Source organism: Vipera berus, assembly GCF_964194415.1.
Source record: "Vipera berus genome assembly, chromosome: 5".
NCBI lineage: Eukaryota > Metazoa > Chordata > Lepidosauria > Squamata > Viperidae > Vipera > Vipera berus.
In genome coordinates this window covers 62,447,795-62,465,900 of record NC_138207.1, presented here as the reverse complement: position 1 = coordinate 62,465,900, position 18,106 = coordinate 62,447,795, and the positions used below count along the sequence as shown (strand labels likewise).

Genomic DNA, 18,106 nt, shown 5'->3' with positions numbered 1-18,106 from the left:
TTTCCCCAGTTCGTTCTGTTCAGAATAAACTCATCGTTACCCCAGCTCTGTGTCCGTCTCTATGTGAAGCACGCGACTTGACAACTCCAAAGCAAGGGAAGTTTTAATCAAACTTCTTCCTAATTTTAGCCCTTGCGGCTGCTCATCGTTAATCTTCTAAATGGGTTTCTGCGCGGCTGCATCGCGCTCTCGGTGATGCACGTCCCGTGCCACCCTGCTAGGGACTGTCTTGGCGGCAGAGATCGGCCTCCTCCTCCTGTTAAACAGCAAGCCCCGAAGCAAAGCGAGGAAGCCGATCCAGACGCCGCCGCTCTGCCACCCTGAGATCAACCCGGCGGTTTGTGGTGGGAAGGCGGCAGGTCAGGGGCACCACGCCCCCTCCCTCCCTGCCTCCCTCCCCCGGCCGTCCCCGCCTTCCTTCGCCCGGTGTGTGGTGCAGCGCGCGGCGGAAGCGCAAGCGAGCGCTTGGAGACGCGGCGCCGGCTCGAAGCGAGCCTCCTCCGACCGCGCGCCCGGCTCTTCCCAAGCCCCTCAGCTCAGGGGAGCGTGCCGGTGTGTGTGTGTGGGAGGGGGGGCCCGGGGCGGGGGAGAGAAGGGAGGAGGCTCCGCGAGCCAAAGCCGGCGGGGAGCCCGCGGAGAGGAAAGGCTCCGCTTGAGGTCTTGGCGACGGGAGATGCCGGGAGACTCGCGGGGTCCGCCGAGAGAAGAAGTTGCCTGGAAGGTGGAGGAGGAGGAGGCCGCGGCACGCGCCCGCCGCTGGATTGTGCCGGACCTGCATTGCTAAGCCAAGGTCAGTCTGGCTGTGTGTGTCTCTGTGTGTGTGCGTGTGTGGTGTGCAAGGGAGAGGAGGAGGGAGGGCTCGCGCCGAGCCTCCCCAGGACTCTCCGCCTCACTTTGGGGGAAGTTGTGTGGAGCAAGGAGGGGCGCGCGCGCGCCTCCAGCCCGCGGCGGGGGTCTTTCGGACCCGGCGCCGTCCCCTTCGGCCGCCGCGAGGAAGGAATAGAAAAGCTGCCTGAGCGGAAGGTGGCAACAGGCGCGGCGGCTCCAGTCTAGAAGAGCCAGGGGGTGCTGAGAAAAGCGATTGTTTCCTCTGGGGTGGCCAGCCGGGTCAGGGGAAGGGAGCTTCGAAACCCGCCGGCAGATGCTAAGGAGTCCAGGCTGCCTCTCTTCCCGCCTGCTTGCGGGCGGCGACGATGGAAAAAAAAAAAGAAGCAGAACTTCGGGCTGAGTCAGTTGCGTGGATTCTGCTGGTGTCCCAAAGAATTCAGCCTTCCGTCAGTGGGATTAGGCAGCGGTGGTGCCTTGCCAACTTATCCAGCCAGCTTCATAGCCCTACAGGGATTTTTTATTTTTATTTTTTAGACTGTAATTGCTGTGCCACACCGTCTACCACGCTGCCGTGCCTGAATTTGTCTTCCGAGGAATTTAAAAAAATAAATATGTTAACCGTATTTTAACAGTTTCCACAGGGGGAGCTATGCTAGCCTGTTATATCGAAATCAAGAAAACATCTTGTGGCATCTTTAGGACTCACAAGCTTGACTTGGTGGAGGTGTCCATGGATATCACTTCTAATCAAAACATTTCATGCATCTGATATAATAGATATATACTCCATGGAATCTTATGCTGTGAGAGAGATGTTGATCCTTAAGAGGTTGCAAGCATTTGCAGGATTGGGAATATCATACAGTACAAGACACTGAATATGAGGTAGTTTTATTTCCAGAACTCTGCAGTGATGTCCTTGTTATTTCTATCTTTACTTTTCATTGTTCACTGTCATAACTGAAATCACAGTGTCATCACTACTGTTTAGCACCATCATAAACGCGCCATGCCACTGAAATGGTGCATTCATAATATAGATGGAATATTGTGAAACTGATTTAATCCTGATCCAAATACAATGTCTTTTAATATCTAAGTGATTCACAGCATACATTTGTGCTGTGTATATTTAGAAACATACAGTGCCATGTACATTTAGAAACAAGGGTTTATCTAGATCTTCATAGCTTTAGAATCAATAGGATTTGTGATAAGAATAATAGATTCCATAGTTTGACAGTAAGAGCGTCTAAGCTATTTATGCAGTGTAAGATGGATATGAAGGTTCCAGATAGGCTTATCTGGAAATTGATGCATGTATCTTTCAGTTTTTCATTTGACTATTGAGAAGACCATGGATTGGTTTCTTTACGCTATCAGTTAGTCTTTTTGTGGAAAATGCTATTTCTCAGGCAGTTTGGTTCAGGTGGTTTGATTAAATGGCTTGCCACCACAACAGATTTTTCTGTTTCATTTGTTTTTAAACCATCTCTAGAGAAGTTAACTTGTAGTATTAGTGTCATAGAGTCCTTGGATATTGACTATTAGTGATGTTTACTGTTCAGTGACAACTCCCTGCATGTTTTTAAAACCTTTTCTCATTTCCAATTGTTGGTAAAATAAAATTGAAAATGACTTTTGGATAGAAAAGGATAAATAATATTTTGTATGGTATGATCTTTAATGTTCTAATCGGATTTTAAAATTACCCCTTGCACTATTTAATGTGTTAGGTAGTAATATGAGAAATGTAGGTTCTTGTGTCTGTTCCTTAATAGATAAAGTATATCATTAAATATCAAGGAATTCAGTAGAGACCTGGTGTTTGCAAACAGATAAGGACATTTAGCTTATAAAAAAGAAATCTCATGTGTTTTTCCAAACATTGTCAGTGTGAAGTGAGTCCTTGGAGGAATTGTGTAATAGCTGAGATAATGCAATTTTGCTGGTCTGCCAGTTGGGAATCAGTGATTGATTAATTGAAAAATTTGTATGGCAATTTGCCAAGGATAAATATTGAAACAAGGTATAACTTAGGCAGGATATATTTCTGTTTAATGCTTAGATAAGATAGGAGTGTCTGTGGTCAAAAGGTTCATAAACATGAGTATTTGTCAAAAAGTTTCTTTAGATAAATGAAATGAATGAAAAATTAATTTTATTTGCTGCAACTGCTTCAAAGTTTGTTAAGTTATTATAAGGCCCAAACTTTAAGCAGATAAATGTTATCTTTTCATTTTATCATCACAACAATTATTTGATTTGCAGAAGCGGTTTTTTAGAATATAAGATCACTGATAAATGTGAAGGACCAATGTTGGTATATTTACCGTGTTCATTACAAATTTCTTTTTGCATTTTTAAATACAGAGTACTTTATTGTTCAGTTCATATACCATAATAATAACCATGATTTCAAGACCATCAGATTTGATGCAAGTGAAATCCCATTTTGGATTTGTGAAGAAATAGCATATCTTCATTATTTAAATAAACATGTATCAAAAGTAATTCTTTTGTTTTGTAACTGGAATTGGATGGCTGGAAAAATATAAAATTCCATAATTAAAATAGTTCAGGTATTGCACACACTGTTTTTCTATAATTCTTAATAGATCGTATATATGACAAAAGCAGAAATGCTTTCTTATTTATTACTGTAGGATGGAGAAATGTTTCCGTGAATGACATTCATCTTTGTACTAGCTGCTGATTTTTGAAAGGATATTCCTAAAATCAAACTCTAAAAAAATCATAGGCTTCATTAAACAAACTGGATATTATTATTTAAAACCAGTCTTTTCGTGGTAGTGAACAATAATTCTGCATGATATCCTTATTGCTTCTGTCTTATCGCTATCTTATTTGTACATTTAGAAGGCATCAAGTCAGAAGAGTCATTTGATTCATAATAAGGCAAGTGATGTAAATTAATTTACCTGCAGAAAAGAACCCATTCTGTATATAAGGGTTACATATATTATGGACCCTAAAGGATTCCGGAAGAATATTCAAGGCAATATGTACTCAAAGTATACATGTAGTCCTCGATTTATAACCACAATTGAGACCCAAATTTCTGTTGTGAAGCAGGACAATTTGCTCCATTTTATGAACTTTCTTGCCACAGCTGTTAAGTGAATCACTGCAGTTGTTAAGTTAGTAACATAGTTGTTAAGTGAATCTGGCTTCTCCACTGATTTGTCAATAGGTCACAAAAGGTGATCTCATAACACCAGGACACTACAACTGTCATAAATATGAGCCAGTTGCCAAGTGTCCAAATTTGGATCACATGACCGTGGGGAAAGTGCAATGGTTGTAAGTGTGAAAAACGATCAGAAGTTGCTTTTTTCATTGCTGTTGTAACTTTGAACCATCACTAAACAAACAGTTGTAAGTTGAGGACTATCTGTATTTGGCATGAAACTCAAACTTGTTTTGTAATTTTAAACTTTAAACTCAAGATTTAAAAAACTGCTAAAATTTTCACTATGATGTGTTATTACCGGTAATCACAGTGTAAAGCTTTATAATAGGTTCGATACTTTTGCTCAAGTATCATGACTGAATGCTTTCAACTGAATATAGATACAAGATGAAAGACACATATTGATTTTTTAAAATTCAAAAGTAGGTATGAAGTGGGATGACCTGAAAACATTATGAATGTTACTTTTCAAATAAATGTTGTTACAAACATGAAAGAAAATGTATTTTTATCCCACCTTTATTATTTTTTAGAAATAACTCAAGATAGGAAATATATCTAAAATCTCTTCCTTCTCCTATTTGCCCCACAACAATTACCCTCTCGGGTGGCTTGGGAGAGTGATTGGCCCAAAGTCACCCAGCTGGTTTTCATGTTTAAGGACTAGAATCTACAGTTTCTCATTTTGAGCCTGATGCCTTAACCACTAGATCAGGGGTAGGCAACCTTGGCTCTTTTATGACTCATGGCTGGCTTAGGAATTCTGGGAGTTGAAGTCCACGAGTCATAAAAGAGCCAAGGTTGCCTACCCCTACTACACTAGATCAAACTGACTCTTTTGTTTCAATAAACAGCCTGAAATGGGATCACACGACCCCAGGATGTGTGTTTATACCAATCATAACTTCCAGTGTGGTTGTATGTAGTTTTGAAGTCCATTGTAACTTGAAATGGTCATTAAGTGACTTGTCATTAAGCAAAGACTACCTATATTGTTGAAGCTTTTAGCTCATCTCCTGTGCTGCTGATTGTTTTTTCTCCATGCTTGTTCTGTTTTGCTGACTTTGATATGTGTTTAATTCTTAGTTTTAAAAAACAGGTAAATGGAAAAATTCGGTGTAGGTGGTTACAGGTATTCCTTGACTTATGGACCACAATTGTGCCTGGAGCTGTTGATCTGATTCTTTTTTGTGACCCTTGGTACAACTGTCATTAAGTGAGTCACCCTGGTTGTTGTGCAAACCACATGGTTAAGCGAATATAAGCATATCTAATTTTTGCTGTAATGACAAAATAAATGCAAATCACAGTCACATGATTGGGATGCTGGAATTGGTTCTAAATGCCAGCTGGTTGCCAACAGCCTGAAACGTGATCACATGACCCCAGGATGTGTGTTTACGCCAATCATAACTTCCAGTGTGGTTGTAAGTTGTTTTGAAGTCTATTGTAACTTCAAATGGTCATTAAGTGACTTGTCATTAAGCAAAGACTATCTGTATTGTTGAAGAAAAATAAGTGGTAGTTTTGTCCTTGTGTTACAAATTATCTATTACCGGTATCTGGAGGATCTTAACTTCATCAGATAATGTGCTGAGGTAGCAATTGGCACAGTTAATCAAATTCTAAGAGACTGAAACAAGAATGAAGATCCTGAGGAAATTTGCTTACTCCAAAACAAAATAGAAGGGTCAATTTTGAAATCCATAGTTCAATTATATCTAAGCGCTGCTGCATTCCAGTGGCAAGAGTGCTAACACAATCACCACAGAATAAGATCCTGATATGCATATCTTGATTGGATCCCATCATTTGGTATGACCGTCCTAAAAAGCATTTATCCAGCTTCTAAAAAAAAGAAAAAGCCCCTTTCACGGGAAGAGATTATAATGTGGAAACTTCTCCCATAGTTTTTCAGTGGGCTTATTGATGCAAGAAAAAAAATGGTGCTGTAGAAGGTGCTATGGGGTATAGTAAGCTTTTATCCATATTGTTGCCAAGAGACTGCAGCTGAGTATGATGTAGCGGAAATTACTTTCTAGCTGAATCAGATGAAGAGTAGATCTAGATACTGTGATGGAATGTGCACCTGGAGAAGCAGTGGGGGCAGAATTTTGGCAAGTCGGAGCTTTCTCAGAGACCAGGCTAAGAGAGAGTGCAGTTCTGAGTTGGAGGGTAGAAAGGGGAAGAAGTTCAGGGTAGCCACACTCTGGGACAGGAGTCTTCAAACTTGGCCCTTTTATGACTTATGGACTTCAACTCCCAGAATTCCTCAGCCAAGCATGCTGCCTGAGGAATTATGGGAGTTGAAGTCCACAAGTCATAAAAGGGCCAAGTTTAAAGACCCCTGTTCTAGGATTTTCAGAATATATCTAGTAGGTTAGAAGGTTATAGATTTAGTTTGGCAGATTCTGTCTATTAGATATAAGCATGTAAAGGATTGAATTGGGATTTTTCTGTGTCATCTCTGGATTTGAGCTTGATAGATAGTCTTATATAGTCACTATATCTCAGTTTCAACCTCCTTTCTAAAAAGGAAACTATATTAGTCCAATTTAAAAATTTAAAGATTATTTATTTATTTTTTATTTATTTATTTTAATTCCATTTATATCCCGCCCTTCTCCGAAGACTCAGGGCGGCTTACAAGCTTAGCAGTAGCCTTCATTCTATGTATATGCCTGCTTATTAGGGCTTTCACCCCCCCCCCAAGTGGCATTATTACAAAGTCAGCTTAATTGCCCCCAACAATCTGGGTCCTCATTTTACCTACCTCGGGAGGATGGAAAGCTGAGTCAACCTTGAGCCTGGTGGGATGCGAACCTGCAATAATTGCAGGCAGCTGGTGTTACTTAAGGAGGCATTAGCCCACTGCTCCACCAAGGCTCTTATTATAGAAGTAATATATGACATTCAAGTAATTTAAGTATGAAAAATGCTAAATTATTGATATGTATTATTAATGGAGCTCTGAAATGTCTTGCTGGCTAAAACCTACTGGTATATCAGAGATGTCATTAGCTATTAAAAACTTTAACACTCCATCTTTAGACAGCAGTTGTGACATAGCACCAGTGTTAGCTTTTTGAGGTCCAGTAAAAATAATTTGTTAATATCACATGCAATATTAATTAGATTGCAAAATGCTAAGGGTTTTAGAGAAATGGTAATAATTGTTTTATCTCCACTGATAGTGAAAGATATTATCTGCTGATAGAGACTGAACACAACACATCTTCTGCAATTTCAAGGGAATGTCGTTAAGGCTATTCATTTTGTCTTACATGTACACCCACATTTTCTGTCCAACCACTAGCTATCTCTCCTAACCCCCACTCTGCCTGCAGTGGCCAGTTAACTCTTTAATTACATTTTGCTAAACTACAGCATTCACTTTTCACATGGACTTAAATCATTACTTTTCTTCTGTTTAATCATCTCCCCATTCTTTAACATTATAATCAGACTTTGTTGTCAAACATTGGATGCAAATTGAGAATGCATCCGGTCCCTTTTCGTAAAGTTTTATATTCCTTGTCTAGCTATTCTTTTGGTATTTCTTGTTGTTGTTCAACTTTAAGTCAATACCCAGTTGACTTGAAGACTTAATAGACTGTTGTTCTATGATAATTTTTTTTAAACTTAACTCAATTGTTAAACAGTGTGCTTAATTTTTTTAAAGACCTTAATATCTTGGCTTTGAAGTAATTACTACTGCCTAGAACCAAATTATTGAGCACATTCATCTTAGACAAGAATGCTGTAGGTTCCCACTCTATGAAAAATTAGAATAGAAGGTTGAGACACCTATCCCATTTTATGGACTATTTTCACCCTGGAGATCAGATTAACAGTTGACTTAAATCTTTTTTTGAAAGGCAGTTAAGATAGAGTTATTCTTTACTGTGTTTATTTTACTTTTGTAATAATGTTTCCTATTTCTGTGACTGTCAAGAATGTTTAGATTCTAGCGGAATATAAATATAAGCTCTTTAGAAAAGAAGACTGCTCTTTTAGGAGCAATATCTACCCTGCTCAGTTCAATAATTAAATAATAATAATTAAATGTCTGTTACGTATCAGGGCTATATTTTTGTGGGAAGGGATTGCTACTGTAGAAGGACAGCATCCCGCCCCCCCAAAGAAGGAAATATTTTGGGAAATATAAAAAGGCAGAATATATTTCTCCAAAACATCTTAAAGTCAGAAAAGCAAGCTCAGTTTTTCTTAATAGCCCCAAGCAGAAACTAGGCAGAGGCCAGCTTTTAGAAATGCAGCTGTGATAATCCTTTCAGAAAGGTTGGAGCCAGGAAGCTAGAAGCTTATGAGATTAGGAAGACAAAGACCCCTAAAATCCCCCACCCAAACTCTAAGGACAGGAAACATAATAGGATTAACCCACCAATACCAAAAAGGACACACTGAACGTCAGGTCAAAGTTCATGCCACAGGAACAGGAAACAACCTCAAAAGCCCCAGAAGGTATAAAAACCCACCACTCCCAGCAACATGTGGTCAGCTTTTCCAGAGCCACGCTTCTGTCTGGCTTTGCTCTTCAATAAAGCCCAACCTTCTTTCTAAAGCAGTCTCCATTTTGTTTATTCCTGGCTTGGACTGGACCCTGATGAAGATTTTTCTTTCAACACTACCGTACTTTATCTGCAGTTTATTTCTTGTAAACTCAGTTGACTAGGTTCAGGAAATAAAATTGGCAATTCAACAAATTGTTTATAAATGTCATATCAATCTTTAAAAAGTTGTCTCATCTTTTTTATTTTTACTTCATAATTCATAACTTTTAAAAGTGGTAGTGAATAAATCATTTCTGTACCAACCTTTGTGAAAGCCTAGATCCAGTTGAATCTATGTAGTTGAATCTGATTTTAATGCTCATGAAATAGTACAGTATCTTAATATTTAAATTAAATGCCATCTCCAAAACTTACCTTCAGCAATTTTGTTTCTTTTGGGCCACTATTTTGCTTTGTTAATCATCTTGCCATAATGGGAAATTTAAAAGCTTGAGAAGTATTACTTGACCTTATTTGGCTTAATAAATATATCATCTTAATATGAATTTTAGAATTAACAACCTGCTATTTACAATTTCCTTTTGTTGAATTAAAGTTGATGTTCGGTTTCCACTACTACTTATATACCTTTGCTGAAGTAATCTAAGAGGAAAAAATCTGCAAAACGTTTTTCTATGAAATTCACTGGAGACTCTTGCTGCTGTGGCTGCTGATCTCATGCATGTGTTTTGTGGGCTTTTTTGGCTGACCTGAGTTCTTCTTAAATAGTAAGAAAAACTTCTGACTGTGTTCTAACAAGCTTCAGCTCAACTACAGAAGATGAAATTGAAGATAGGATCTGCAGCAATTTCATGCTTGTTTGATTGCCTTAACTCTGCTTCTTTTAAATCTACTGCAACTTGCAAAACACTGGCAAACTATAAACTGCTTGTGACTCCCTGTCTCCTATCATAGCCAAATTGAGATAACAGTAACTCCTATCTTCTCTTTCCCTCCCTCATGTAATTTCCTCCTTTCTGCAGCCCCCTTATCCTTTCCATACATTTATTATTCCTTCTGCAAAGTTAATATCCAGTCAGATTGTCAAGAGTTTCACCTAGAAATTTCATGCTTTCCAGGCATGATTACTTTTTCTTTGAAGACAACCAGATTGTGTTAAAAAGTGAAAACAAACACTCTGGCTTCATACAGTACTCTGGAACAGTCATGTTCTTCTGAATTCAGTGTATTTTGGCATGAAATGGGGAAGCCAGCTTGAAAATAAATATAAGGAAAGCATTCTCTGATAGCCTTACTTTTGTCTTTTAACCCCTGGGAATTATGAGGTACACTTAGATTGGCTAACAAGATAACCCTGTAAATCACCTTTACCAGCTTGATTCCTTCCAAATATGTTGGAATGATTATGACCACAATTTGTAGTCAACTATTTTAATATCAGCATACCTGAAGAATAAGAGGCTTGGAAGGCATATTGTTTGTTTGTTTGTATCCTGCCTTTATTACTTTTACAAATAAATCAAAGTGGCAAACATATCCAATGTATCTTCCTCCTATTTTCTCCACAACAACAACCTTATGAGGTGGGTTCACCTGATTGGTTCAAAATCATCCAGCTGACTTTCATGGCTAACATGGGACAAACTCATGATCTCCTGCTTTCTAGCCTGGTACCTTAAACACTATGCCAAACTGGCGCTCTGTACGAGGGGTTCCCATCTGTGGGCTGTGGCCCACTATGGGGCTGCAGCCGCTTGGCCACCAGGCCACCCCACACTTGTGCTAGTGCTGCCCCGAGCATCCCACCGGTGGCTAGCACCACCCCGCCCCTGAGCGTCCCACCAGCACTAGTGCCTTCCCCTGAGCATCCCACAGGCACTAGCACTGTCCGGAGCCTCCTGCTGGCAGTAGCACCGCCCAGCCTCCAAGTGTCCTACTGGCACTAGTGCCGCTCGTGGCTATTAGAAATTAGTTCTCTGTGTCTTATTGCTAAAGGATGACTACAACTTTGGAAGAATACATTCTGGGTACCATTTACTCAATAGTTTGAAGGCCTAATGTTACTTGCAGCATATGAACAAATTGTTTATGAATGTAGTTTACCATGAAATATATTTGCTTTATTTGACTTGCTTTTATTTATCTTGCCTATTTTTCCAATAACAACCTTGTGAGGTGGGTTGAAATGAGGGAAAACCTAATGAGCCCAAAGTCATCCTCCTGGCTTTCATGACTAATGGAAAAGAAGAATTCATAGTCTAATGGTTTCTAGCTTGACATGTTTACTACACCAGACTTGCTGCCTTCTCTGTCACTGAAATGGTTGTCTCGCTCTTTCTCTTTCTCTATCACATACAGTATAGGTTTATATTATATATATGTGGGCAAATGCATAGACACGTACATTTGCACAGAAAATTGTAAGAAGCCCATATATCTATCTATCCATCCATCCTTCCCTCCCTCCCTCCCTTCCTTCCTTCCTTCCTTCCTTCCTTCCTTCCTTCCTTCCTTCCTTCCTTCCTTCCTTCCTTCCTTCCTTCCTTCCTTCCTTCTGGAAAAATGTTCAGCAGGTTAAAAATCAATGTACCATTATAGTACTATTTAATTGAATGGTACTATGTAATTGTCTTCAAACGCTCACTTTTGTAGTGTTTATTCGGCAGGAATCCATTAAGTTTCGATTCACAAATAACCAATTTGCTCAAAATGTTATTACATAAATTTGGATGACTGGAATTCAATATATGCTTACCTAAGAGTGAGTTTCTTTGAGCTGATTATGAATTATTTTTGCATAACATATCTTAATAAGAATGCAGGATACCAATCTTGGGTTGAACATGTGAGACTAACTGAATAAATCAGCATAATACAAAACTTAAGATTAATGAAGTCATGGTTATACTAGACATTTATTGCATTTGTTTTGCAAAACTCTTATTTCCTGGCAAAATAGGTGTATGATACAAGATCTAAAATCTAACACAAGGTTCATGTGTTTTAGAGATTTATAGAAAAGGTAAAAACTCATGTGCAGTTTGTTAGGGTATTTTATGTACATGTGTCAACTGAAGTCTCCAGGGAAGATTTCATTCTTTACTTCAGTAGCAAAAATAAACTTTCTGCTATCATCTGCTTATATTTTAATTATTTTTAGCTGTTATAAATCTTCAGAAACAGCGATGTTTTGTCTTCACAAAGCATCATAATGACAGCGTATTTTTTTTCTAAAGCCTTTGTATGAGAGTTTCCATGTGTCTGAAGATAATGCACTGAAGTCCTTTGAATTCTAGACTGCCACTTCTTGTGTCCATCAGTTCAGTTCAGTTTATTTATTTATTATTATTTATTAATTTAATTTGTATACCGCCCTTCTCCCGAAGGACTCAGGGCGGTGAACAGGGCAATACATAATAAAAAACAAGATACAAAAATTAAAAAGTAATTAAACAGCAATGCCCGTAATAAATTAATACAGATTAAAAAGTTAAGATCAATTTATAAAACCCAACCCCATCCCATCAGGCCAGGTCAGCTTGTTCAAAAAGGTAGGTTTTAAGATCGCGCCGGAAGGAGCGGAGATCTGCTAGTCACAGCTACTATATGGTCTTCTAGGGAAAGCTGTGAATCTAGGAGGACTCCCAAGTTGCGAGCCCTATCTACGGGGGATAATAACTCACCCCCCATAAAGAGGGGTGGAATATCCTGAATGTCCCGAGATGCCGGTACGCACAGCCACTCAGTCTTGTCAGGGTTAAGTCAAAGCCTGTTCCTCCCCATCCAGACCCGAACCGCCTCCAGGCAACGGGACATCACGTCGAGGGCATCACTGGGGTGGTTTGGGGTCAAAATGAAAAGCTGGGTATCATCAGCATACTGATGATACCCAACTCCAAAACCACGAATGATCTCACCCAGCGGTTTCATGTAGATGTTGAACAGGAGAGGCGAGAGGACCGACCCCTGAGGGACTCCACAAATGAGAGGCCTTGCGGTCGACCTCTGTCCCCCTGCCAACACTGACTGCGAGCGTCCCAGGAGATAGGAGGAGAACCACTGAAGGACCGTGCCTCCCACTCCCAATCCCCTGAGGCGCCGCAGCAGGATACCATGGTCGATGGTATCGAAAGCCGCTGAGAGGTCTAATAGGACTAGGACAGAGGAATATCCCCTGTCCCGAGCCCTCCAGAGATCATTCACCAGCGTGACCAATGCCGTCTCCGTGCTGTACCCGGGCCTGAAGCCCGATTGGTACGGGTCTAGATAATCTGCTTCATCCAGAACTAGAGGGAGCTGATGCGCCACCACACTCTCAACAACCTTCGCAAGAAAGCGAAGGTTGGAGACCGGACGAAAGTTATTCAACACAGCTGGGTCCAAGGCAGGCTTCTTGAGGAGAGGTCTCACCACCACCTCTTTCAAGGCGGCGGGGAAACTACCCTCACTCAAAGAGGCAGATATAACTGCCTGGAACCAGCCTTGTGTCCCCTCCCGGGCTGCATAAGCCAGCCAGGAAGGGCACGGGTCCAATAAACATGTGGTGGAGCTCAGCCTCCCCATAATCCTGTCCACTTCCTCCGGAGTTACAGGATCGAACTCCTCCCAGATAACATTGACAAGACCACCCGTGTCCTGATCGTCCGACTCTGCCCAGTCGGAGTCCAAACCGGTCCGAATCCAAGCGATTTTGTACAACAGATGTTGACTAAACTCCTTGGCACGCCCATGCAAGGGTTCCTCACTCACCTCCTGATTAAGGAGGGAGCAGGTCACCCTAAACAGGGCGGCCGGGCGATTATCTGCAGACGCGATGAGGGTAGCGAAGTAATTAGACCTCGCCACCCTCATCGCTGCGAGATAAGACCTAATATGGGTTCTTAGTTGCAATCGGTCGGATTCAGATTGGCTGGACCTCCAACCGCTCTCTAGGCCCCGTCTCTGACGCTTCATCTCCTGGAGCTCCACGGAGAACCATGGAGCCCACTGGGATCTGCGCCGGGTCAGGGGCCGCAAGGGTACAACTCGGTCAAGTGCCTCCGTGGCCGTCCTTTCCCAGGCTTCCACTAAGGCATCTGCCGAGCCGTGAGCAGAGGAGGCAGGTGGGGACCCCAGCGCTGCCTGGAACCTCTCAGGGTCCATTAAGCGCCTGGGGCGGAACCATCTAATTGGCTCAGCACCCCCAAGGTGGGGAGTGGCAAAGCGGAAGACCAGCCGCAGGAGATGATGATCGGTCCATGACGGGCATAACAATTGAAGAGCCCCCACCAAGATCATCTAACCACCGTCTAGATAGAAAAACCAAATCCAGGGTGTAACCTCCCACATGAGTCGGTCCATGAATTACTTGCGTCAGGTCCATGGCCGTCATGGAAGCCATGAACTCCCGAGCTAACTCAGATGCTCCTCCCAGGGATGGTAGATTGAAGTCACCCAAAACCATGAGTTTGGGGAACTCAATCACCAGCCCCGAGAGGATATCGAGAAGCTCAGGCAGGGCTGCTGCTGCGCGACTAGGCGAAAGGTACACCAGTAGCAAGCCCAACTGCGCCCTAGGACCACACCTCAGTAAGAGAGATTCACACCCGACTATCTGAAGAACGGTGGCCTCCTGCGGAAATAAGGTCTCCCTCATAACCACAGCCACTCCCCCACCCCTACCCTGAGTCCGAGGCCAGTGTAGCACCCGGAAGCCTGGTGGGCAAAGATCAACCAGGGGGATACCACCCTCTAGGCCCAACCAGGTCTCCGTGATGCAGGCCAGGTCCGCATGCTCATCCTCGACCAGATCCCGGACGAGAGGAGCCTTATTAACGACGGACCTGGCGTTCAGGTACACAAGCCGGAGCTCAGGTGGCTGCACATCCTCGCTCCCGGAGCCTTGGGGTGAAGACAGAGGGTCGGAGCGCCTCACCGCTTGTAAATAGCGGGGATGCCCTCCCGGACATCGATACGGCCCTCTGTTCCTACACCTGCTGCCATTCCCTAACGTCGTGGGAATAGGAAGTCCCACGACCCGCTCCCGAGCTCCGGAGGCAGCAGACTCCGGATCCTCCCCCCCGTGATCTGTCCCAGGCCTGGCCTGACCAGCGATTGGTGGATTACCCCCCATTTCCAACCAACCACAACCCTCCCCCCTCCCTAACCCCACAAAAAATTGACTAAGAAGGTAATCAGGGGCCTCTTATTAAATTTATACTGGAGGCCCCTGCCCCTGCCCAACCATCTCTCAGGGTCCCAGCAATCGGGCCCTTCATCAAGAGGAGGTGTAAAGAGTAAGGCGGGTCGCTCCCAGGATGGGGGGGGCCCCCTGAGGGTGAACAAAACCGTGCTCGGATAAGTCAAACGCATGGTGGTTGTTAAACAAGTCCGGCAAAAAGGCAACAAGGCAGATCCAGATCGAAACGGGAGGATCTCAAAATAAAATAAAAGGAGAATGACCAGAGTGCCAACCCAGCTCCACTGCCACTAGAGCTGGGAAACCCCGGGACAGATCGAATCCCACCCTCTCACGACGGTCAGAGCCGGGGAGCAGCCTGGTACATATAACCGGGGAAAGCAATACCGCCTATAGCTCTCACCTCTAGGAGGTAGCAGATGTAAAGTCTCAACCACTCTCCCACAGTGGTTGTAACCCGGGCCTTCCAAAATCATAGGGGAGGGGAGAAAAGAGGAGGGAATTAGAGCAAAAGAGTCAGCAAAATACATCAGGGCTGATAAGCCTGTAGAGATACAGAATGGTAGGAGAGCTCCGGTTACACAGTTCAATTTCATATTGTAGAAAGGACCAGATGATAGTCAGCCAGGAAGGAAAACCAAGACCATGGTAATTCAACAGAACCACAAAACATGGTCTAGTCAATTTCTGGCGGCGCAGAGGTTAGATTGTGCCTCACAAACGTCCGAGGCATCAGCGTCCGCATTCCACCACCAGGCCAGGTCACCATACCAGAGAGGCCGCGGTACTCCAACTCCCTTCACCGCCAGCCATCTCAGACACCAACCAGACGACATCTCCACCACTCCAGCACTTCCACGCCAACGCTGCTCCAAGCCGCGATTCATAGTCAATCAGTCAGCACGCAGCTCCCCCAAGCAGCTGAAAGGCGCTCCGGAACACCGCCAAGCTCTAGAAAGTTGTCCCGGGCTCCGCAGGCTCCAGGGACGCCACCAGGCTCCGCAGACTCCATCAGGCCCCCGCAACACCAGGGCGGGGGATCCCGGAACGCAGGCCTCCGGGATCCTCTGCCCAGCTCCAACGGGTTGTTCAACAAGCTCTCCAAACCCCCACGGCACCGACGGTCAGCTGGTTGGCGCCGCGTAAAGCAGAGCTCCGCAAAATGTATCTAGATCTTCCAGGCACTCCAGCAGCCTCCGTTGGAGTTCGCCGAGTTCGCCGAGCCCCCGCGGCCCGACAAACAGCTGGTCGCGCAGCACGGGGCACTACTCAGCTCCTCCGCGTCCTCTAGGGCTAGTTTCTCCCTTCCCTTCCTGGTTGATGAAAAGAGAGGATAGTAGGAGTGGGAGCTGGATCCTAGCAGTATCCTTTGGAGAGGTAACATTACAGCTCTCTTGGAAAGAGGCATTCATGTGCCCTCTCCTCAAAGAACCCTATCACTTGATTCAATATACTAGACCAGGGGTAGGCAACCTCGGCTCTTTTATGACTCATGGACTTCAACTCCCAGAATTCCTCAGTCAGCTGACTGAGGGATTTTGGGAGTTGAAGTCCATGAGTCATAAAAGAGCCGAGGTTGCCTACCCCTGTACTAGACAGTTATTGATGTGTCTTCAACTGCCGGTTTTTAAGTGGTTGAAGTACAGCTGCAATGGATGATATGGATTATCTGGTCAGGTTTCAAGCCCAGGTTTAGCAAAGAGACATCACTGAATATATATATATAAATCATATCTGATAAGACAAAATTAGGGATAGTGTAATTTTCCTTCTTATTGTTTATCCTTTTTAGCTGCCAGCATCATACTACCACAATTTACCTTGTTGATTTACTTCCAAATATAAGATTTGAGTTGCAGGCAATTGCCATTCTTCAAAGACTGCTTAAGAAGCCTATAGGGGGGCCTTAAGATATTCTTTTGATTAGATGCTAATATTGGAAACGATGCTAAATCATTTTCCTCTTGAAAAAGTAATGCCATCCACGTACCTGGCATTTGTCCACAGAGGTAGCCAAGGAAGATTGGATGTGTGAGTTATTTGCATACATGCTTTTTTTCCTGAAATAAAATATATTTATTGAGAAAGTGGCTGTAAACAATAAGTAGAGGCAAGGGAGAATGCAATGGCTCAGCAGTTAAAGTCGTTGAACTTGTTCAAAGTTACTGAGAAAGGGAGCTTTTTATACAGTATTGCACTAGTGCAGGGCTTTTCAACCGGTGGCACGCGTACCATCAGTGGTACGCGAGCCCCTGGCTGGTGGCACGTGAGCCCAGCCTAGCTAATTACAGTGGGAGAGGGAATGAATCAAAACGGAGTCACACAGACCTGGAGATCAGCTGGAGCTGCAGAGCTTGGCAGAATGCCCAGGATCTGTGGTGACATGCTAATTGGAGCTTCCGGTACACCTGGAAGAGAAAAGGAGGAAGGTGGCGAGAAGAAAAAGTATAAAACGGTCAGACCGGCCTATTTTCAGAGGAACAACGAGTGGAGCGGCGAGCGAGGAAGGGTGAGTGAGCAAGTGGTATGTTTGGGGGAGAAGGGCTAGCAAGTGAACTGCTCCTGCCCAGCTCGCTTGCAGAAAACATACTGCTTGCTAAGTGAAGCCCCAGGTTCAGCGCCGGGTAGCCCGCTGATCCTGGGGCTTCACTTCGCAAGCAGCCTCTTTTCTGCAAGCAAGTGAGCCGGGCAGGAGTCTGCGATCGGCTGAGCCGTGCTCAGAAGTAGCGCTGAGAAATGCTGATCCCGGGCTCCTGCCCAGCTTACTTGCTTTCAGAAAATAGACTGCTTGCTGCTGGGCAGGAGCCCGGGATCAGCGTTTCTCAGTGCAATTTCTGAGCGCGGCTCAGCTGGTCCCGGGCTCATGCCCAGCTCACTTGCTTGCGGAAAAGAGGCTGCTTGCTAAGTGACAAAGAGTGAGAGAAGGAAAGAAAGGAAGGAAAGAAGGAAGGAAGGGACAATGGCAGAGAGGGAAGGCACCCATCTAGTCCCACTCCCCTCCACCAGAGATCCACAGATTTCCCCCCCCCCACAGGTACCCTGCAACCTGAGTGATGAGCTGGCCACACCCCCCAGCTATTGATCACATGACCCTGGGGCACTGAATGTTATAAGTATGAATCAGTTGCCAAGCATCCTAATGTAAATCACATGACCCTGGGGATGCTGCAACAGTCATAAATGTGAAAAATGGTCATAATTCACTTTTTTCAGTGCCGTTGTAACTTTGAACAGTCACGAATTGTTGTAAGTCGAGGACTATCTGTACTTTTATCATTTTTCCTTTTTTTGGGGGGGTGTCAAGTTTTTGACTCCTTGCTGGGCGACTGGTGGTACTCGATATTGCCTTATCCT

General features: G+C 43.8%; 1 protein-coding gene across 1 annotated transcript in view; it reads left to right on the top strand.

Moving 5' to 3' along the window:
• Positions 1–663: 663 nt before the first annotated feature.
• The window catches only part of CHST15 (carbohydrate sulfotransferase 15), a 65,143-nt gene continuing 47,700 nt past the window's right edge, over positions 664–18,106 (top strand). Inside the window, exon 1 of the mRNA XM_081328726.1 lies at positions 664–790. The gene's annotated coding sequence lies outside the window, so the exon portion shown is untranslated. The remainder of the gene's footprint in view (positions 791–18,106) is intronic.